This window comes from Bufo bufo, chromosome 1 (assembly GCF_905171765.1).
Source record: "Bufo bufo chromosome 1, aBufBuf1.1, whole genome shotgun sequence".
Classification (NCBI taxonomy): Eukaryota; Metazoa; Chordata; class Amphibia; order Anura; family Bufonidae; genus Bufo; species Bufo bufo.
The window spans coordinates 220,032,061-220,055,650 of record NC_053389.1 but is presented as its reverse complement, the minus strand read 5'-3'; positions in this window follow the sequence as shown (position 1 = coordinate 220,055,650).

Sequence of the window (23,590 nt, the reverse complement as noted above, 5' to 3'; positions counted from 1 at the left end):
TTGAGAAAATGTGTGAAATAACAAATCCAGAACATTGGCATCACATTTACACAAAGCATAACCCAGCAGATCATGCTTCAAGAGGCCTGAATATAACAGATTTGAAAAATGTAAATTGGTTCACAGGCCCAGAGTTTCTTTGGGAAAAGGAAATCACGCTCAGTAAAGGTTACACAGAATTGTCTATGGGTGATCCAGAAGTAAAAGTTATACAAACATTGAGCACTGCTGCCAAGTGTCAAGATGACATACTTGAAAGACTAGCCAGATGTTCAAAATGGAATACAGTCATAAATGTAGTAGCTCGAATTAAACATTTTGCAAAGAGAATCAGAAAGAAGGAATTGTTGAAAGTAGAAGAAAGAATAAAAGCTGAAGAAATAGTCATAAAACTCATTCAACAGAGATTCTACTGTCACAACCGTAGGCAGGGACACGCACTCACACAGTGAGCCCTAACTTGAACCAAGCCCACTGACCCTGCTTACTTGCAGAACAAGTCCTAGGCGACAAGTTCCACAACTGGTCGACGGTCCCTATACTGGCAAGTGTAGAGATACAATCAAAGTGCCCGTGGAACCACAGGTACCTGTTCACACACAGGACAGACAAACAAACGCCAAGGGAAGTCGTGCCAGAAACAGTCAAACCAGGAGATCAATACCAACAAAATCACAAAGCGGAAGGAGGAAGCAATAACAAGCCAAGGGTCAATACCGGACAGGAAGAAGGTACAGAATAGCTAAGCAGAGAGAGAGTTCTAGGCATAGCCGAAGTCAAGTCCAAAAGCATCAGTTCAATTAACACACAGGCAGCAGAGCACAGCAAGGAAAACCTATAACTGGCAAAGGTGGTTGCCAGTTGCAGCCTTAAATAGGGAGCTAATCACCTGAGTGCTGACATCACCGGGGGGCGTAGTTCAGGTGTGACCTAAGGGGCATGGCCAAAGCGTGCGGTCAAGAGGGTGCGTGGCCTATACGGTGTTGAGAGGGGCGTGGCCTAAACACGGAGTCACCAAGGGGCTTGGCATGACAGCATGTCTGGCACCGCGCAGCAGTGTCCGAGCCCCAGACTGCAGAGCTGGAGCTCGGACAGGCAAGTTGGTGACATTACCCCCCTTTTATGAAGGGCCATCGGACCCTCAATACGGGGCGCCGGCTTAGACGGAAATTTAGAATGAAATTTCTTAATGAGACGAGGAGCATGGACATCCCGATCAGGTACCCATGTCCTCTCCTCAGGACCATACCCTTTCCAATGTACCAGATATTGAAGAGAACCTTGAACCATCTAAGAATCAAGGATTCTCTCCACCTCATACTCAAGTTCATCAAGAATAATAATAGGGTCAGGAGGCCTAGGAGGAGGAATTGCCTGTGGAACTAATTTTTTAAGCAAAGAAATGTGAAAGACATCATGAATTCTGAAAGAGTCAGGTAACTGCAGACCAAATGACACTGGATTGATGACAGAAATGATCTTGTACGGTCGAATAAACTTAGGCGCCAGTTTACCTGAAGGTACCTTGAGACGTAAATCTTTGATAGACAACCAAACTTGTTCACCCAACACAAAATTTGGCCCCTTAGACAGTCTTTTATTGGCCTGTCTAGATTGGATGCTTTGGGCTTTTTCCGGGCTCTTGCAAGCCTGGGCCCAAACTGTGCACAGATCTTCTACGATAGCATCCACAGCAGGAGTTACAGAACTAGAACCACAGGCTGATGAAAACCGGGGATTAAAACCATAGTTACAATAGAACGGGGACATGCCGCTAGAGGAACTCACATGATTGTTAATAGAGAACTCTGCAAAAGATAAGAACTTTCTCCAATCATTTTGGTGATTCGACACAAAGCATCTCAAGAATTGCTCCAGTACCTGGTTGACCCTCTCCATTTGCCCATTAGTCTCAGGGTGGAAGGCGGATGAGAAGGAAAGCTTAATCCCCAGTTTCGTGCTGAAGCATCTCCAGAAATTTTAGATGAATTGGACACCCCTATCCGAGACAATGGAGTCCGGAATGCCATGCAACCTAAGGATGTTATCAATAAATAAGGTAGACAACTCTTTAGCATTGGGGAGTTTTTTTTAATGGGATAAGATGACACATCTTCGAAAACCTGTCTATTATAACCCAAATGACCGACCTACACTGGGAGGATGGGAGGTCAATAATAAAGTCCATAGAGATGTAGGTCCAGGGCCTCTGAGGAATGGGCAAGGGGCAAAACAAATCCACAGGATGTCTCCTGGGTACCTTGGCCCTCGCACATACATCACAGGCAGAGACGAAGGCCACTACATCACGTGACCAGGTAGGCCACCAGTATACCCGAGATATTAGATGCTTAGTCCCCGCAATACCTGGATGACCTGCCAATACAGAACAATAAAATTCCTCTAGTACTTTAAGACGTAATTTGGTGGTACAAACAGTTTGACAGCAGGAAGATCATTGGGAGCTTAATCCTGACAACCAGCTATCTTAGTGGCCAAATCAGAATTAATAGCGGCAAGCACAACCCTAGGAGACAGAATATTTCCAGGCTCCGTAACAACACTCTGCTCCTCATCATAACTCTGTGATAAGGCATCCGCCTTTACATTAGCAGACGCGGGACGATAGGTTACAACAAAGTTAAAATGCGTAAAGAATAGAGCCCACCTTGCCTGCCGGGGATTCAAGCGCTTAGCAGTATCCGGATAGGTAAGGTTTTTATGATCAGTCAGCACGACGACCTTGTGCTGAGCTCCTTCAAGGAAATGCCGCCACTCCTCAAAAGCCCATTTGATAGCCAACAACACGGTTACCAATATCGTAGTTTCTCTCTGCGGGAGAGAATTTCCAGGAAAAGAAAGCACATGGTTTCAGGTTAGTCAGGGAGGACAGCCCCTGAGATAGAACAGCCTCAACACCTATCTCAGAGGCGTTCACCTCAACAACAAAAGGTTGTGTGACATCAGGCTGCACCAGCACAGGTGCCTGAGTGAAACTCGTCTTTAGAGTTTCAAAGGCAGACACAGCCTCAGGACCCCACTGGAGAACATCAGCCCCCTTCCTGGTTAAATCCGTCAACGGTTTGGCAATGACTGAGAAATTCTTAATAAATTTACGATAATAATTTGCAAAGCCCAGGAACCGTTGAAGGGCTTTAATCGAAGTCGGCCTGGCCCACTCCACAATGGCACACACCTTACCCGTATCCATGCAAAAGTTTTGTGGGCAAATAATGTAGCCCAGAAAAGAGAGTTCTCTAACTCCAAACATTTACTCAACTTAGTGAACAAACTATAGTCCCTTAGCTTTTGAAGCACCTTTCTCACATGAAGTACATGGGACGACCAATCAGGGGAGAACACCAGTATGTCGTCTAAATACACCACAACAAACTGACCTAGAAACTCCCGAAAAATGTCGTTGACAGGGTTCTGGAAAACGGCTGGGGCATTACACAGACCGAAGGGCATTACTAGGTACTCAAAATGCCCCTCAGGAGTGTTAAATGCTGTCTTCCATTCATCACCCTCCCTGCTTCTAATCAGATTGTAGGCCCCCCTAAGGTCAATTTTGGAGAACCATTGAGCTCCCACAATCTGATTAAACAGATCCAGAATCAGAGGAAGAGGATACTGATTCCGGACGTAAATTTTGTTGAGCTCCCTGTAGTCAATACAAGGGCGAAGACTACCGTCCTTTTTCCCAACAAAATATAATCCAGCCCCTACAGGAGAAACAGATGAACGAATATGCCCCATCCTAGGGCCATCTTAAATGTACTCCCTCATGGCCAATCTCTTAGGCCCAGAGAGATTAAACATCAGACCCTTAGGAAGTTTAGCTCCAGGGAGCAATAACAATCCAAGTGTCAATATCGGACAGGAAGAAGGTACAGAATCGCTAAGCAGAGAGAGGGGTCTAGGTATAGCCAAAGTCAAGTCCAAAAGCAACAGTTCAATTAACACACAAGCAGCAGAGCACAGCAAGGAAAACCTATAACTGGCAAAGGTGATTGCCAGTTGCAGCCTTAAATAGGGAGTTAATCACCTGAGCGCTGACATCACCAGGGGGTGTAGCTCAGGTGTGACCTAAGAGGGCGTGGCCAAAGCGTGTGGTCGAGAGGGGGCATGGCCTATACGTGCCAAGAGGGAGTGGCCTAAATGCAGAGTCACCAAGGGGCTTAGCATGACAGCAATTCTGGCACCGCGCTGCAGTGTTCGAGCCCCAGACTGCAGCAAGTTGGTGACATCTACAGTGAAGAGTTGAAGAGACTTAGTCAAGAACCTAAAAGACTTCCAAACAACCACCCATTGTACAAGCTTAATCTTGTTCTGCAGGATGGTATACTGAAGGTGGGAGTGAGACTGGAAAATGCTTCCAGAAGTATCCAGCAATTCTACCCAAAAACTCTACCTGCACAAGATTGATTATTGATCACTACCACAACAAATCCTTGCATCAAGGAAGAAGCTTTACCCAAAGCTGTTTGAGAGAAGGTGGTTACTGGTTAGTAAAAGGAAGCAAAGTTATAGCAAAGTATATAAGTAAATGTGTAGTCTGCAGAAAGGCACGTAGGCCTAACGAAGAACAAAGAATGGCAGATTTACCGGCAGATCGTGGAAACCCATCACCACCATTTCTTTATAGCGGAATTAATTGTTTTGGCCCATTCATCACCAAACAGAACCACAAGGAGTACAAAAGATATGGACTAATATTTACATGTCTAAGCTCCAGAGCAATTCACCTGGAAATGTTAGAGGATATGTCAACTGACGCATTCATCAACGCCTTGAGATGTTTCATGGCCATTAGAGGTACTGTCAGAGAGCTTAGATCTGACCAAGGATCTAATTTTGTCAGAGTTGAAGAATGAATTGAAGAAAGCTCTAAAAGAGATCGATAAAGAAAAAAGTAACTGAGTATTTGTTAGAGAAACAGTGTGATTTTCTTTTCTTTTTTTTATTCTTTATTTATACATTTCAAAAATATGATAAAAGTTGTAGTATGTTGATTCACATATAACAAAATGATAGAGTCGGAGCCAAGCCGACAAACAGACATGGATAACATTTAGATGACAAGGTCTATGCATACGTATGACATGAAATCCATATTATTACATGAGTGTCATGATGTATGTAGTATACAGAAACAAAACCAACAAGGCCAAATACAGTGCGGCCTCATCATGAAAATAGTAACAATAAAAATAAGACCTAGACAGCTAATGGGGGAAAGACAGGACAGAGCCACAAAAGGAAGGTAAGGATGCAAAGGAGCACATGAGCGCAGGAGATGCATCAGACGGACGAAGATGCTAGAGATGACCTTGTTAGGCCAACAGAAATTGGTACTCTAATGAGTCTTGAAAGACAAGCCAGGGGGTCCAAGTAGTAACAAAGGCTCTTTTATTACTTTTTAGGGACGCTGTGAGTTCCTCCATTCTCCAGATCTCCTCTACTCTCTGAATCCACAACCCAGTGGAAGGTGGAGAAGGAGTTTTCCATTTCGCTGGGATAGAAGACCTAGCTGCAGTAACCAAATGACGTAGGCAGGATCGGCGGAGTAAGCTCATTGGTAAATCCGAGAGGAATAGTAGAAAGAATCCTGGTGTGTTTGGTATGGGAAAAGAGAAGATAGATGCCAGGGCCTTATGAATTAAGTCCCAAAAAGGTTTGATTTTGTCACATTGCCAGAAAATATGGAGAAGCGAACCATGATGAGAATCGCAACGCCAGCATAAAGGAGACGCCGTCGAGAACATTCTCTGTAGACGGGTTGGAACATAATACCATCTTGATAGTAATTTATAACTGGCCTCCTGATATTTACTGGCAATGGATGATTTGTGAGCTAGTTGGAATATTTTGAGCCACTGGTCGGAGGAGATATCCCTTTGCAAATCCTGAGTCCACTTGTCAGAGTAGGAAGGGTGGAAATCTAATTCGGGCGTTACCAACGCCTTGTAGAGTTCAGAGAGGGAGTGGCGGTATATTCCTGAGCCTATACATGTTTTTTCAAAAGGAGTAAGAGCTCTATCAAAACCCGGGGAAGAAGGGATAGAGGACAGGAAATGGTGTAATTGCCTAGTTCTCCACTGTCCAAGAATACAGGGTTCAGACTGTCCTAGTAGTTCTGTGTGTGTGAACCAACGTCCCGAGGTTCGGAAGAAAGGTGCGCGACACCTTCCAACTAGTCTCCATTGCACAAAAGGACCCCCCCGAGCTACTCGCCGGAAAGTCAGGGTGTCCCAGGATAGGGAACATTGGGGATGGCGTTGGGGAGATCGTAGGAATGTGTTGGTATTTACGGAATTGAGTTAGAGTAGGACCTATGATGGGATGGGAAGAAAGTGCACAAGGAACCTTCCTATCAGTCCATGGTAGAAAGGCTAGCAGGGTCCTGGATGAGAGTTGTTCAATGGAGATCCATTGTTTGAATGGAATGTGCCGGCACCAGTCCACCACCCGCTGAAACATAGAAGCAGCATAATATTTCCTTAAGTCAGGAATCCCCAAACCCCCCTTTCCTTTGGAACGTGTAGTAAAGATCTAGAGAGTGTAGAACTTCTCCCTGGCCATATAAATTTGAAGAGTTTATGATGAGCAGTATTAAAGAAACTAGCTGGGATGTGAATGGGAAGGGTTTGGAATAAGTATAATAGGCGCGGGAGGACATTCATTTTAAATATGGCATACCTGCCAAACCAAGTATATAGGCCTTTGGACCATCTCTTAAGGTCTTCCCTAATCTGACTCAAGAGGGGAGTATAGTTCCTAGAGAATAGTTCCCTTAGATCTTTGGGAATCATCGTGCCCAAGTATCTAATGGCACCTGTCGTCCAACGGAAAGGTAAGGAGCCCATCAGTTCCGCCTCAAGGGAGTTCGGAATGGATATGTTAAGCGCTTCAGATTTCTGTAAATAAATTTTCAGGTTAGATAAGTTGTGAAACTCTCTAAATTCAGCAATTAGGTTGGGGAAGGTGATCCGAGGTTTGGTAATCATAAACATCAGATCATCTGCATAGGCAGCTATCTTACATTCCTGACCTCCCACCACCAAAAAAGAGGTTCTAACGTAAGGATAAAGATTAGGGGAGATAGAGGGCAACCTTGACGAGTACCGTTCCTGATTTTAAAGGGAGGCGAGAGCACACCATTAACCTTTGTGGTCGCCGAGGGGGAGGAGTATAAAGAACGGATCCATGCTAAAAGTGGACCCTCAACGCCCACGTGGTTTAGTACTGCGAATAGCCAGGGCCATCCCACCCTGTCAAACGCCTTTTCGGCATCAGTGGACAGAAGACATAGGCTAGAATGTTGTATCTTGGCGTGATGGATCAAGTTCAGTACTTTCGTGGTGTTGTCTCTCGCCTCCCTTGAAGGGATAAAGCCGACCTGATCTGTATGTATAAGGTCCGACAGGAAAGAGGTTAAGCGTGTGGCCAACACTTTTGCAAATAGCTTAACATCAACATTAAGTAACGATATGGGGCGGTAACTAGCGCAGGCCGATGGGTGCTTGCCTTCCTTATGGATCACTGTAATGTGCGCATGCGACATATCCCTAGGGAGGGATTCACCTGAGCTTATTTTATTAAGGGCATTTGTAAGAGGGGTCTGGAGAAGGGGGAGGTATTTCTTGTAATAAGAGGCTGGGAGGCCATCTGGGCCTGGTGCTTTACTAGGCTGCATTGACTTCAGAGCTTCCTCAATCTCATCAGTGGTAATCGGGCCACTCAAACCCTCGAGTGTCTCACTCGGTAGTTTGGGCAAACCCGACCTGGTTAGGTAAGTGCTCATGGCTGAGTCTAGGGACAAACTCATTTGACTAGATTGTGGGAGATTATACAGGTTCTGATAAAAGTGGGCAAAGGCTTCTGTTATGGAATCTGGATTATTCAGCACATGACCCCGTGGAGGTGCAATGCGAGGGACGTAATTCCTAGCGCTTTGTTCACGTAATGATCTAGCTAATAATCTACCACACTTATTGCCATATTCGAAAAAATGCCTTCTACCCCGTGACAGAAGAAATTTCGTACGGGTATCTAGTTTGTCTTTAAGCTTACATCTTGCCAACAAAAGAGCTGAGCAGACCGATTGCGCATGCAAGCATTTATGAATCTGTTCCAAATCTGAAATTTCCTTTAGAATCTGATAAATTTCCAATGCCCTCTCCTTCTTACGCCGAGCTCCATATCTAATGAACTCCCCCCTTATCACAAATTTGTGGGTGGCCCATACTGTGAGAGGTGAGGTACTGTCAACTTAATTTTCCTCAAAGTAGCGAGAAAGAGCTGAGTTAATTTCTTGCGACACTTCAAAATCCTGGAGCAGAGACTCATTGAGGCGCCACTGCCAGGATCTGGGGAAGGAAGAGGGGACTTCAAGGAGACATGCAGCATGGCGTGGTCAGAAAAAGTGATTGGATCAATTGAGGAAGAAGCAATGAGTGGGACTGACGAGTGTCTAAGCAAAAAATAGTCCAATCTGGAGTTAACATCTCTAGGGTTAGAATAAAATGTGAAATCCCTAGCTTCAGGATTTACTGCACGCCAAACGTCTACCAACTGATGAGTGTAAAGAAGGCTCCTAATGCGGCGAGTGTAAGAGTAGGGTAAATAAGAGGAACCTTTAGAAACGTCTACAAGTGGATCCTAGGCAACATTTAGATCTCCTCCAACCAGGAGCGCACCCTCTGCAAAATTATCTAATTTAGACAGGATTCCATTTAAGGCTCTCAGTTGTTTTGTATTGGGCAGGTACAAGTTAGCCAAAGTATATACCTGGCCACCTAGTCTGCCCTTGACAAACAAAAACCTGCCAGTGTCGTCTGAACTAGAATCCAAAAATTCCCAAGGGGTAGATCTAGCAATAAGGATACTCACACCTCTCGATTTGGATACATCATAACAACTATGGTAGGCATCCGGATACCTGGGTGAGCTAAATTTCGCTATAGTATCCCTGCGGAAATGAGTCTCCTGAATGAAGGCAATCTTTACCTTTTTACACCACAAGAGCCGGAGAATGGAGGAACATTTCTCAGGAGTATTCAACCCATTGGCGTTGATGGACGCAAAGGTAATCTCGGACATGATCGGGCCTGTAGGAAACAAAAAATAAAATAAAATCGAGGGGAGAGAGGGGAGGCAGAAAGACACAAGGGTGGGAAGACAACACAGAAGATTTAGAGCAACAAATACAAATACGCCTGAAGGGCAAGATATCAAAACCGGCTAATCCAGTTCAGATAGAACCAATTTAAACAAAACTGTGGAAAAAGCAATCCACTATGCGACTCCTGGTAAGCCCAAATCGAGCCGACCAAGACTCACTGTCCTAGTGGCGGTGAAGAAGGGCACTCTATAAAGCTGCCCTTTCCCCCGGCCCAGGGATTTAGGCAATAACAATACAATTTAAGGAGGGAGGCACAGAGACCAAACCACCACCTATAAGATATAGGAATCAACCGGCTGGAATATCAAGGCTGTGCTTCGTCCCCTGTGCCCCCCCCCAACTGGCACAATATCAATTATTGTGGGTCATATAGTAAGGGTTTTAATCACCCTATAGAATCTGAAGCTACTCATAAAGAGGATAGTCCCCTATCCTGGAGAGTGTGGGACTTGAGGCCGGACTTGTCGAGGACCACTGTTCAGGCGTGGTGAGGGTCCAGCTGCTGTGGGAGAGAAAACTGGAACATCTAGCCTTTCCGGTAAGGAGATGGGTGGACTGTCCAGAAAATGACTGAGCTCACCCGCCTGATCCGGGGAGTGTAGGGCAAATGTGGATCCATTTTTGCGAATTATCAGGTGAAATGGATGGCCCCAACGATAGGTGGCCCAAGTATTTGTGATAATTTGCAGGAGGGGTTTGAGGGTGCGCCTCATGAGCAAGGTTCTCCTAGACACGTCCGGGAGGATTTGGATCTGTGATCCGCTGAACGAAATAGGACCTTGTCTCCAGGCTCTTTGTAGGAGTTCCTCTTTTTCTCTAAAGAAGTGAACCCTGCATAGAACATCACGAGGAGCAAAATTTTCTGAATGTCTAGGGCCCAGGACGCTATGTACTCTGTCCAGCTCTAGTTCAGATTCCTCACATCTGTCAAGGAGAGAGTTGAAGATGGCAGTCACTGCTTTCCTTAAATCTGCAGATGGGACTTCCTCAGGTATCCTATGGATTTTAATATTATTGTGCCGGCCCCTGTTCTCTTGGTCGTCCATCTGTAGTAACAGGTGTCTGTTCAAGACCTGCTGCGAGGTGATGATCCCTTCCACATTCGCCAGGCGGGCATTTAGCTCAGCTGAAACTTGGGTTTGTGAGGTCACTTTGGTGGAAATAGCTGTTAATTCAGCTTTAACTTCAGCTATAGCCTTATCATGTTTGGTCTCGACCCTCTGTATAATCACCTCCAGGTTCGACTTAGTTGGGAGCATGCTTAATAGTGACCAAATGTCCTTCATGTTGGGACGTTTAGCTCGTCTGCCTTGAGAGGAGTATGCAGATGAAGAGGCCCCTGATGAATCAGAAGAAGCTGAGGGATGAAATATAGCAGGAGTGGAGGGGAGATCCATAGGCTGAATCTGAGGAGGTCGCTCATCCCCAATTGCCATCTGTGTGCAGCCTTGGGCCTGTAACTTAGGGGTATGTAGCAGAGACCCCAGAGGAGCATTGAGACCGCCAGGCTGTGAGGCTAGATATTCAGGGAGGTAGGGAACATGATTGAGGGCCGGCGAGTCGCCGGTATGCGGCCTAGGAGTAGCATCGCGGGGCATCTCACTCACCGTGGTTAGTACTGAGGTCCCGTCAGAGTCCATGGTCCTCGGAGCGGACGCCGAAGGCTGCAGGTGAGGATCTCTGCATGCTGTGACAAGAGGCGTATGGGCCGGCTGCTGTGAGTTCAGCTTGTTAGAGTCCTGCGGGCCGTCCTGAAAGGTCGGAGCCTCCGTCACCTGCGCTTCTTCCGTCGCCATCTTGGACCAGGAGGCCGCTTGAACATAGGACTTCTTGCCTGGTATGTATGTGTGGCCTACGGGCGTTGAAGTCACTGCAGGCCAGTCCGAGGACAGTGAAAGCGGTGATGGGGGGACCGCTTGTGTCTGTACCGAGCCGCCAACCACCAGGCTCATGGGAGCGGCCGGCAGCGCCGCTGCTTCCTCCATCGGCGCTATCTTGGTAGGAAAATACCTTGCGATGTGAGGTTCTGAGGTCATAAAAGTGGACCCACGGCGGCCCGAACGTCTGACCATGTTGTTCAGGCCAGTAGCATCCGAATCGTTGCTATTTAACTGAGATAAAAGGGCCTAGGGTCCGGGAGCTCTGAAATGTGCGTGTTCACGGCTGCATGCTCAGGCCACGCCCCCAGTGTGATTTTCATATGAAGGCTCCATATGCAAGCCATACAGGAGGAGTTTGGGAAAGACAAATTAGAACTGTAAGAAATGTGTTAAGTTCAGTGTTGAAAAAGAACGCCGGAAGAATAGATGATGCTTCACTTAGGACCCTATTCTATGAAGAAATGTCTATTGTTAACAGTCTATTGTTAAAATCAACGATCCAACAAGTTTGGACCCTTTAAAGCGAACCTTTCACCAGGATTTCACCTAATAAACTATTAACAGTACCTTATAGATTATCCTCATTCTGTTTAAATGCATTCTTGTCTCGCTTTCCTGGGATGTATATTGATGAAAAAAACGACTTATAAAGTCCTTGTCTTCAGCTCCTGCAGTCACGGTGGAAGTCAAGGGGGTAGCCCTTCCCTCACTCCGGGCTGTACCTCCCCTGCCCTAACCCCTCCTCTAACTAGTGTAACTGACACCCGGCTCAGTCGCCGGGACCGCGCTTGTACTGGCGGCGCATGCGCCGTTGGTCTCAGTAGCAGCGCGATCCCGTCTATCGCGCGGACTGAAGCGCGATCCTGTAAGTGAATTGCGCATGCGCCGTCCGTCCCCGATGCCTCCCTGTCTTCTGTTCTTCAGGCGCGCGCCTGAATAGAAGACAGGGAGGCATCGGGGACGGACGGCGCATGCGCAATTCACTCACAGGATCGCGCTTCAGTCCGCGCGATAGACGGGATCGCGCTGCTACTGAGACCAACGGCGCATGCGCCGCCAGTACAAGCGCGGTCCCGGCAACTGAGCCGGGTGTCAGTTACACTAGTTAGAGGAGGGGTTAGGGCAGGGGAGGTACAGCCCGGAGTGAGGGAAGGGCTACCCCCTTGACTTCCACCGTGACTGCAGGAGCTGGAGACAAGGACTTTATAAGTCGTTTTTTTCATCAATATACATCCCAGGAAAGCGGGACAAGAATGCATTTAAACAGAATGAGCATAATCTATAAGGTACTGCTATTAGTTTATTAGGTGAAATCCTGGTGAAAGGTTCGCTTTAACTCCCAACCATCTACTTTACCTTAAGTCTGATTACATACAGCTATTAGTGTCCCTTGGACTAACTTACACCTTTTAATCCTACACCTCCTTAATCCTAAAACTTAACCTTTATTCAATAGTATTCTAATAGATAACTAAAGGATATATTAAAATTGCCAGTACGTCTCAGCAAATTGTGTATGATGGCTGTACTTCCTATTGGTAATCGCCTATCTAGGAATCAACATTGTTACCTTGCTGGCTGCGCGCTGCCAGCATGATTGTAGGTACAATGTATCAAGTATCTCCTACTGATATTTGCTCAAGACTATGCTGTATTAAAACATGAGGTCCACGCTGCCCCCCCGACATGTTTCCCCGATTACCAGCGTCTTCAGGGGTTAGGGCAGAGTGTGAGCGTGTCATTGCTCGGCTTGATTATAAGACCTCTCTCTATGATGTCATCACTTGAAGGCTGTCCAATAGGGATAGTCTCCCCCTCATCTCGGAACAAGATCCGTCGCGTCCCAGGGTCCCTCCCCCCGTATCGCCGCCCATCCAGACCTCGCCTTCTGGTTGACAGTTACCACATCCTGTCATCAGTCCGCGCTGCGCATGTTTTGTGGACTTAGAAATTATCTCCAGTGATTTAATATATCCTTTAGTTATCTATTAGAATACTATTGAATAAAGGTTAAGTTTTAGGATTAAGGAGGTGTAGGATTAAAAGGTGTAAGTTAGTCCAAGGGACACTAATAGATTAAATTTATATAGTAAAACACTGTATCCTGACACCATAAGGGAAAACCTAGGCAATTGATTACATACAACCACCACCTGGCAAGTTCACCAAAGAGGATTTATATGCTAAAAGGAGATGGCGAAGAGTTCAATATCTATCATATCAGTTTTGGAATAGATGAAGGAAAGAGTACTTAGCCAATCTTATGCTAAGAAGTAAATGGCAAACACCCAGAAATGTCCAAGTTGGTGACATAGTGTTAGTGAAAGAAGAAGATTTACCTAGAAGTCAATGGAAATTGGCCAAAGTTCTAGAAGTTCAAAAGGATGAAGATAGACTAGTAAGAAGAGTGTTGTTACAAATAGGAGACTCAAAACTTGACAAAAAAGGAAAACGTCTCACTACTCCACTCAAGTTGGAACGTCCTATACAGAAGTTAGTTGTTCTACTTAAGAGTGATAAAAGACACTTGGAAGTTGGGAACCTGATGGAAAATTCTTCAAATTCATGTTCAAGTTCTACCACTAAGAACGTAGAATTATAGGTAATTTTGGTGGGAGTGTAGCTGGCCAGCTAAGACCTGTCCTAGGTTGCTAATATAGCTTATATGTTTATACACCTGCCAATAACCTTAATATAGTTACTATGTTTGTGTGTTAAAGACAAAAGCAGAGTTATTTACAGTGACTTCATGTTTGGATGTCATAAAACTATTATATATTGTGTTCACAGAAGCAGAAAAAAGATAATATGCCTTTAAGATTCATTATATAATGTAAGGTAAGCTCAATTACACAGCAAACACAACAGAAAGCATAGAGTTAAACTGTTGTTGCTGGGCAGGAGTCTAGACCAATCACAGCCAGCCTCACACACAGCCTCTGTGGGAAATTCCCTAGCAGGAGCTGCTAGAAATTATTATTCACCAGAGAGAGAAGCTGAACAGACATTCACTCCACTAAGAGCTGTGTTTTATGGAAGCAGAGAGGCCAAAATAGGTATTTAAAAGAGTTATATAATGTTCCTACTGTTAATATAGTGATTAGAACTGTATACTGAACCAGTTATATGTGTGTTTACTTACAGTTCCACCAATTGCAAACTACAAAGTTCACAATTCAAATTCCATATTGCAATACAAATAGCATACAATCATACCAGATCATACTCAACCAATCTGCAAATAGTTACTGCTAACTGCAAATTGCGACCAAATTCAGCAAGTAGAACTATTAGTTAGACCTCAGATATGCCTCTCAGAGAGATCATAAAGTGCTTAAATAACTTAAAGTGAGAGTACAGATACTCAAGAGAGAAATATATCCACCATTTTATGTTGAATGACAAGATTGAACAGTTGAACCACCATCTTATGTGTACCGCCATTTTGTGATATCTTTTCAACACATGTTATGTACATGGACTATCTGCTGCGGAGGTGGCAGTGTTATATGAAGAAAAGTTGAAGTTAATAAAGAAGTTATTTCAAGTTTTTTGTTTGCTCTTTAAACCTACTGTTTCCATAGAACGGCGCTAGAGGAATTACAGAGTAATAGACAGTCTGGTTAGAGATATCAAAATTCTTCTAATGCCACAACGCAAAAGGCACTTCATAGTGCTGCGCTTGCCACACTTCTTCTGTATATGTGGACACTGCACATTATAACTTCTCTTGTCCTGTATACTGGGTGTAATTCTCAGTAAATTGTCTTATTCTGTATATATGGACACTGCACAGTACCACTTCTCTTGTCCTGTATGCTGGGTGCAATTCTCAGTATCTGCTATTATTCTTTTTGTAGACACTGCACAGTACCACTTTTCTTGTCCTGTATACTAGGTGTAATTCTCAGTATCTGTTCTTATTCTGTATATATGGACACTGCACAGTACCACTTCTCTTGTCCTGTATACTGGCTGTAATTCTCAGTATCCTCTCTTATTCTGTATATATGTACTCTGCACAGTACCACTTCTCATGCTGGGGTGAAGGAGTGCATTAAGTGTATTTATCTGCCTCAGGTGTAAATGCCTTGCAACATTTCCATTGAAGTTGGTTTTGTTGTATACCAAGGTGTAGGCCTCACAAGTATTACTGATTTTGGAGGAATCTTTATTGCTCCCCTGAGAATTTGTCACTGGGGTCATCACATAACATGTAGTCACTTGTTTAAATTGTAAGAAGCTGATTTCACCGCATCCATGATAACCTGGGGCCGTTCACTTCTTAACAGGTAAATCTCTAGAGAAAAACTGATGCAGGCACATAGTGGTGGGCACCATCACTATTATAGGGCTGCTGTGGATGTCGCTATTATTGGCACACTGTGGATATCAATATTATGGGGGCACTGTTTATGTCACTGTTATGAGGTCAATGTGGTTTTTACTGTAATGGGGGTACTGTGACTGTCACAGTTATAAGGACAATGGGACTAGCATGGTTATATAGGTGACTGTTCTAGTGGTACTGTGTCTATCACAGTTGTGGGGCCTGTGGCTGTCATTGTTATAAAGGTAGTGTAGCTTTCACTGTTATGAAGACACTGCGATCAGAACTGCTATGGGGCACTTTTCATGTGACAGTTCTGGGATTACTGTTAATATTAGGGTACTTTCACACTTGCTTTGTTGGATTCCGGCAGGCAGTTCAGTCGCTGGAACTGCCTGCCGGATCCGGAAATCCGTATGCAAACGGATAGCATTTGTAGACGGATCCGGATGCAGATCCGTCTCACAAATGCATTGCAATACTGGATCCGTCTCTCAGGTGTACATGCGCAGACCGGGAAACCGGATACGTTTTTCCGGAACACTTGGTGCCGGATCCGGCATTAAAGGAAACCTGTCACCGGGATTTTGTGTATAGCGCTAAGGACATGGGTTGCTAGATGGACGCTAGCACATCCGCAATACACAGTCCCCATAGCTCTCTGTGCTTTTATTGTGCAAAAAAAAATGATTTGATATATATGCAAATTAACCTGAGATGAGTCCTGTCCCTGACTCATCTCAGGGACAGGACTCATCTCAGGTTAATTTGCATATGTATCAAATCGTTTTTTTTACACAATAAAAGCACACAGAGCTATGGGGACTGGGTATTGCGGATGTGCTAGCGGCGATCTAGCAACCCATGTCCTCATCTCTATACACAAAATGCTGGTGACAGGTTCCCTTTAATGCATTTCAATGGAAAATATTGCCGGATCCGGTATTCCAGCGAGTGTTCCGGAATTTTGGACGGAGAAAATACTGCAGCAAAAACGGTACAGTGACTGAATTGAAGACATCCTGATGCATACTGAACGGATTGCTCTCCATTCAGAATGCATTAGGATAAAACTGATCAGTTTTTTTCAGGTATAGAGCCCCTTGGACGGAACTCAATACTGGAGAAGAAAAACGCTAGCGGGAAAGTACCCTTATGGGAGTGCTGTATGCAGTAGCAGTCATTGTTATAGGGCACTGTGGCTGTCACTGTTAGGGGGCACTGTAACTTTTATAAGGATAGTGTGTCTGATACGGTTATGAAGACAGTGGCAGTCACTGTTATGGGGCATCGTGGCTTACACAGTAAGGGTGCATTCACACGTCAGTATTTTTACCTTTCCAGATAAACGTTTCTGTTTTTTGCGGATCCGAAAATCTGGATGACATGAGGATGCTTTTAGCATGTCATCCGCATTTTTGACGGATTCATTGACTAGAATGGGATGACGGAACGCAAAATTGGACAAATAGTAAGACAGGGTATATTTTTTTTCCAGGATCCGAATAACGTAACCCACGGAACGGAATGGAATCACGGAATCGGAGAGCACTATGAGTGCTGTCCGATTATTTGCGGATTCCATCGAAAATGAATGGATCCGCATAACGTTCCGTTTTTAATCGGAACGGATGCGGAACACCAAAACGGACGTGTGAATGGACCCTTATGGTGTGTCTGTCATAAAGACACCATGGCAGTCACTGTTTAGTGGGCACTGTGGCTGTCACTGTTATAAGGATGGTGTGTCTGTCACTTATGAAGACAGCGTGGCAGTCACTGTTATAGGGCACTGCAGCTTTCACTGTTATGGGACACTGTGGCTGTCAATGTTATAACGGTGGTATTTCAGTCACTGTTATAAAGACACAGTGGCAGTCACTGTTATCGTAGACTGTGGCATTCTCTGGCTATTAGGGCACTGCAATCACTGATTTTGGAGCACTATGAGTCACTGTTATGGGAGAATTGTGGTTGTCCTTGCTGTTTTTCCTCCTTCCTCTTTTCAGATGGTAAAAGGAATGGATTTAAACCAGGAACTGAAACTACCCAGTGCCCCGACTACCTAACCTGTCCTGGCTCTTGTTTATGTTCCTGTGCTTTGAGTCTAAACTCTAGACCTGCTTGTTCACCCTTTTATTTACTGAATTTGGCTAGTTCCACTATTTAAAATCAGCTTGTTGTACTGATTAAACTCTTGTCTGCTGACTTGGCTATATCTGTACACTCCTGCTTTTGACTTTGGCTAGTTTGATTAACCTAATTGCTTTTCTTTGGTCATGTGGTTTGGTCTTCTCCACTGAACTCTGTCACCTTACTTCACAGGTGTAACCTGGGTCCTTAGCAGCCATGACCAACTTACTTTGCAACAGGTTCTGGTGAATACCTAGGGATTGCCTTAGGCCCCTTGCAGATGAGCGTTCCTCCGGCAGCGAGTCCGCATCGCAGCACCCGGTCTGACCTCCCAGCGCTGCCGGGCGTCACATAGCATTATATTGATTTATGATGCTATGTAACCCTTACAGTTCGGGAATTATTATGCCATTGTTATCCAATACAATCCAGAACTGAAAGGGTTACATAGCATCATAAATCAATATAATGCTATGTGACCCCCGGCAGCGATGGGAGGTCAGGCCGGGAGCTGTGTTGCGGACTCGCTGCTGGGAGGAACGCTCGTCTGCAAAGGGTCTTACAGTTCTGGAATGTATTAGATAACACTGGCATAATGCTGACGGTGTTATCCAATACATTCCAGAACTGTAAGGGTTACATAGCATGAAAAATCAATATAATGCTATGTGAATCCCGTCAGTGCTGGGAGGTCAGGCTGCGTGCTCGTCTGCAAGGGGCCTTAGACTCTAATAACTGGAGTGGTATATGACGATGGGTAGCTGTTTCTGAGTTTGTTAGTTGTGGCTCCATTTGCGTATCTCTGTAGTTAACATTACAGGTGCATTTGCTGCATGGTTGTGCCTAGAATGTATGGGCTTTTTAGAGATTATTAGTTTGCGGACCTGCTGTCACATGATCAGATCTGTGCAGGTCTTTGTTCCAGAGAATGGAGCTGTAAAATTCCACAAAGAATATGAGCTGCCATGTAAGTGCCAGGGGTCTGTATTTGTTTTAGGGGCCTGTATTAAGGGTGTCTGGTCTGGGGGGTGTATTTGTTTAGAGGGTCTGGTCTGGGTCTATTTTAATTTAGGTGGTCTGGGTCTGTATTTATTTAGAGGGGCTGAACTGGGGTCTGTATTTATTCACTGTTAAAGCATTACTAACCTTTTAACAATTAATTAATTAATCAATAGTAAAGTGTGTACATGAGGTATAACACTATTTCTGGCCATTATATCACCTGCCATTTTTAGCAGTTTCCTCTGTGCTTTGTTTTTTCAGAAATGGTAGGTGGAGACTAGCTGACATGCCCTTCCCACAGAAAGTAGAGGAGAATCTGCTTCCCAACCTTCTCTCATTCACTCAGAAGCAGCCCTAGGATCATGAAGAGAGGTACTGACCTTTATGGTTGTGAATAAAGAATTTAGGAGGTTTATATTTCAGGACATATAGCTCCAGCAATCAGCTTGTCTGTGTGTGCTCCTGCTCACTCCCCCCCCCCCCCCCCCCCCCTCCATAGACTTGTATTGACAAGTGTAATGTGATCCTGTGGAAATGGTCTGTCTTGGATTTGATTAAAGGGGTTGTATGAGTTATTATTTTGTTCTTTGTATGTTTCTAACTGGGCAAATGTAAGGGCTTTACCATGCATTTACTTTATCTGTAGTGGCTCCTTTCTCAGATTTCACTGAGGGTCACATGCACTGTGCTGTCAGATTCTCTCCCTGCTCTGATTATGTTTGGTGCACAAGCCTAAGAGAGCTGATCAGTGTCTGTACACCAGACATCACTGTGCTGGCCATACACCCCTGCACTGTGAGCTGCTGCTGTCTGCCCTCTCACTGGATTCTTTAAGAAACTTTAACCCCTTCTGCAACACGCACTAAGGGCTGAAGGCTTTGGTGAGTAGCAGAAGGCAGTGAAGAGATACAGGATCTTCCTTCCTCATCCTGCAGACACAGAGCTGACAGACTGGAGGAGTTCTGCCGAGCATTGCATAAGAACAGGTGTATCAGCAGTGTCATTGTATAGCTGGGACTTGTAGTCCTACACATACAACATGCTGCTGAGTTTCCCAGCATTCAGACATGTCACTCCGGGCAGTACTTTTATTCACTCCCTTTGCAGAGCACAAATATTCCTGAGGTAACTCCAGAGATTGTTGTTATTGCAGGTAAACAAAGGGCCATGAGAACCAGGGAAATTAGGAAATATTTTTAAAAAATTGCCTAAAACTTGCTGAGCTTAGTTATATATTGCTGACCATCAGATTTACAGTGCTATATATTTTTTCATAACTCGGACAACCCCTATAAGGCATTTTTCAAAGTGGAAAGCAATTAGTAGGGGGCAGGTAAACAGCTGATAACATCATAACTAGACATATCTCACTGTTAAGATATATTACAAAGTTTCTTGTGGTCGCTTGTACTAATGATTTATGTTGTGTAAGTTGTGTGAAAAGTTAGTTACCATTAAATCTATTTTACTTTTTAAAAATAATATTTTTTTTTTAATACTTAATACTTTGTCGCCATATGCTAACACCCTTAAGGCTGAGTTCACATCACTGTTTAGCTTTCGGTTCTTCTGATCCGCCAGAAGAAGCGAGAGAAAAAAAAAAACAGGATCCTGTAAAAACGGCAGCACTTTTTATCTGTCTAAAAAACAGATCTCAGATGAAAATGGCTCAAAAGGGATGCAACAGGATCCGTTTTTTTTACAGTATTCTGTAAGTCAGTTTTTTTTCTCTCTCTCCTGATGGATCAGAAAAACCAAAAGCTAAACAGTGTTGTGAACTCAGCCTAAGTTTTTTTTATTTCTCCTTTACTGGAGTTGTGTGAGGCCTTTTAATGAGTAGTTTGGTTCATTGGTACATTCCAGTTTTTTTAAATCAATTTTTATTCCATATTTCTTTTGGGGGTGAAATTTCTGGCACGGTTTTTCTCAGTGTTTACCGTACAGGATACATATTTTAGTAGGTTGGCCTTGTATGGAATCAGATATGAGACTGCTTATTTAGGGGTGCTTGATACTATTGTATGGAATAGTGTAGTCTACTCTACTATTCCATACTTTTTTGTAGCATAATGCCACCCAGTGGAGGGGAGTAGGGGCACTCATGAAAGCTCTGCACTGGACCCGCAAATATGTTAAAATGGCCTTAAAGTATTGTAATATAACATGTCAATGGGGACAAAACGTAACTGAACAGAACAGAATGCTTCAAAATGCATTCCGTTCTGTTCTCATACCATAGAGCAAACTGCAGCATGCGGAGCAAAACGGATCTGTCATGACCCACAATGCAATTCAATGGGGACAGATCCTTTTCTCTGACACGATAGAAAATGGATCCGTCCCCCATTGACTTTCAATGGAGTTCATGACGGATCCATCTTGGGTATGTTAAAGATAATACAACCGGATCCGTTTATAACAGATGCAGATGGTTGTATTATCAGTAATGGAAGCGTTTTTGCTGAACCCTGCCGGATCCAGCAAAAATGCTAGCGTGAAAGTAGCCTTAGGGTGGGTTCACACTAGCGTTAGGGATTCCGTTATGGCTTTCCGATATAACATGGTTATAACGGAAAATAACAGAATCCATAAGACGGAAGGACGGATCCGTTCTTCTGCCCATAGACTTGTATTATGACGGAATGCAAAACGGAAGCCTTTAAAAGGCATTCCGTTTGCTTTCCGTCCTAATAGAAGTCTATGAGAATCAAAACGGATCCGTCTGGGTCCCTGTCAACAGGACTTTGTTTTCCGTCTTGCATAACGGGACCCAGACGGATCCATTATGCTTTCCCATAGACTTCTATTAGGACGGAAAGCAAACGGAATGCTTTTTAAAGGCTTCCGGTTTGCATTCTGTCTGGGCATTCCGTTATTTTCCGTTATAATGGAAAGCCATAACGGAATCCCTAACGCTAGTGTGAACCCACCCTTATACAGTTTCTAGCTGAACTAGAACCATCTATTCTAGTGAGAAGAGTGGAGAATCACTGTCTAAACAGAAACAACGTTGCAATTTCAGTTTGCCATAGATTTGTAAAGAGCATCAACACAAGTCTATGGAAATGACTAAGCAGTTTTTCCAGACATATACAAGTTTTCAGACATAAACAACAGAGCTAAACTAGACAGTCACAATGTGTCTGTTTTTTCCCCTCCAAAACTTTACATAGTCCCTTATAGTAACTGTGGAAGATTTCTAAGTTTTCAGTGCACATATAGAAAGTCTCTAAGTATCTTAGTTTTAGCTGGCAATAACCCTTCATACAGTGCACTGCCGATACAGTGTAACAGTGCAAATGAACATGATATATTGCAATAAACATATACAGTGCAGTTCAACAATATAAAACAGTATAAGTGTAAACAATTACATAAATCATAGTGCAAATTAACCCTTCCAAATGCACACTAAAGTAATGAGTTGTTGGCTTTGCATAGTAGCAATAGGGGCAGATGTCCACAAACGTCTATAATCCAAAGTACCCTTGCTCCAGGGCACTACCTGTAATGTCAGATAATAAGATATATTGTATAAAGTGATATAATGCTGATTGTTATCTGCTCTCACCAGGCAAGTAGTGGGTAAAATTGGGATCAGATTCTGGAATGAGGAAGCTAGTGACAGGTGCTGTGATTTGCAGTCATCCAGGTGACAGATATGTGATTTATAACCCTTCTGTCCTGTGGATTCTTGTTGACTGTAAATTAATTAAGGCATTTTACAAAAATATTCCAGATTCAAATGTGTTTGCTGCACTAGTGTGGATCTAATATGTATGTTGTATGATCTATACGATCCTGGGGGAGTATAGACTGCATAATATACAGTATATACCACATTATGCAGTCTGGGCATACAGGGAGTGCAGAATTATTAGGCAAGTTGTATTTTTGAGGATTAATTTTATTATTGAACAACAACCATGTTCTCAATGAACCCAAAAAACTCATTAATATCAAAGCTGAATATTTTTGGAAGTAGTTTTTAGTTTGCTTTTAGTTTTAGCTATTTTAGGGGGATATCTGTGTGTGCAGGTGACTATTACTGTGCATAATTATTAGGCAACTTAACAAAAAACAAATATATACCCATTTCAATTATTTATTTTTACCAGTGAAACCAATATAACATCTCAACATTCACAAATATACATTTCTGACATTCAAAAACAAAACAAAAACAAATCAGTGACCAATATAGCCACCTTTCTTTGCAAGGACACTCAAAAGCCTGCCATCCATGGATTCTGTCAGTGTTTTGATCTGTTCACCATCAACATTGCGTGCAGCAGCAACCACAGCCTCCCAGACACTGTTCAGAGAGGTGTACTGTTTTCCCTCCTTGTAAATCTCACATTTGATGATGGACCACAGGTTCTCAATGGGGTTCAGATCAGGTGAACAAGGAGGCCATGTCATTAGATTTTCTTCTTTTATACCCTTTCTTGCCAGCCACGCTGTGGAGTACTTGGACGCGTGTGATGGAGCATTGTCCTGCATGAAAATCATGTTTTTCTTGAAGGATGCAGACTTCTTCCTGTACCACTGCTTGAAGAAGGTGTCTTCCAGAAACTGGCAGTAGGACTGGGAGTTGAGCTTGACTCCATCCTCAACCCGAAAAGGCCCCACAAGCTCATCTTTGATAATACCAGCCCAAACCAGTACTCCACCTCCACCTTGCTGGCGTCTGAGTCGGACTGGAGCTCTCTGCCCTTTACCAATCCAGCCACGGGCCCATCCATCTGGCCCATCAAGACTCACTCTCATTTCATCAGTCAATAAACCCTTAGAAAAATCAGTCTTGAGATATTTCTTGGCCCAGTCTTGACGTTTCAGCTTGTGTGTTTTGTTCAGTGGTGGTCGTCTTTCAGCCTTTCTTACCTTGGCCATGTCTCTGAGTATTGCACACCTTGTGCTTTTGGGCACTCCAGTGATGTTGCAGCTCTGAAATATGGCCAAACTGGTGGCAAGTGGCATCTTGGCAGCTGCACGCTTGACTTTTCTCAGTTCATGGGCAGTTATTTTGCGCCTTGGTTTTTCCACACGCTTCTTGCG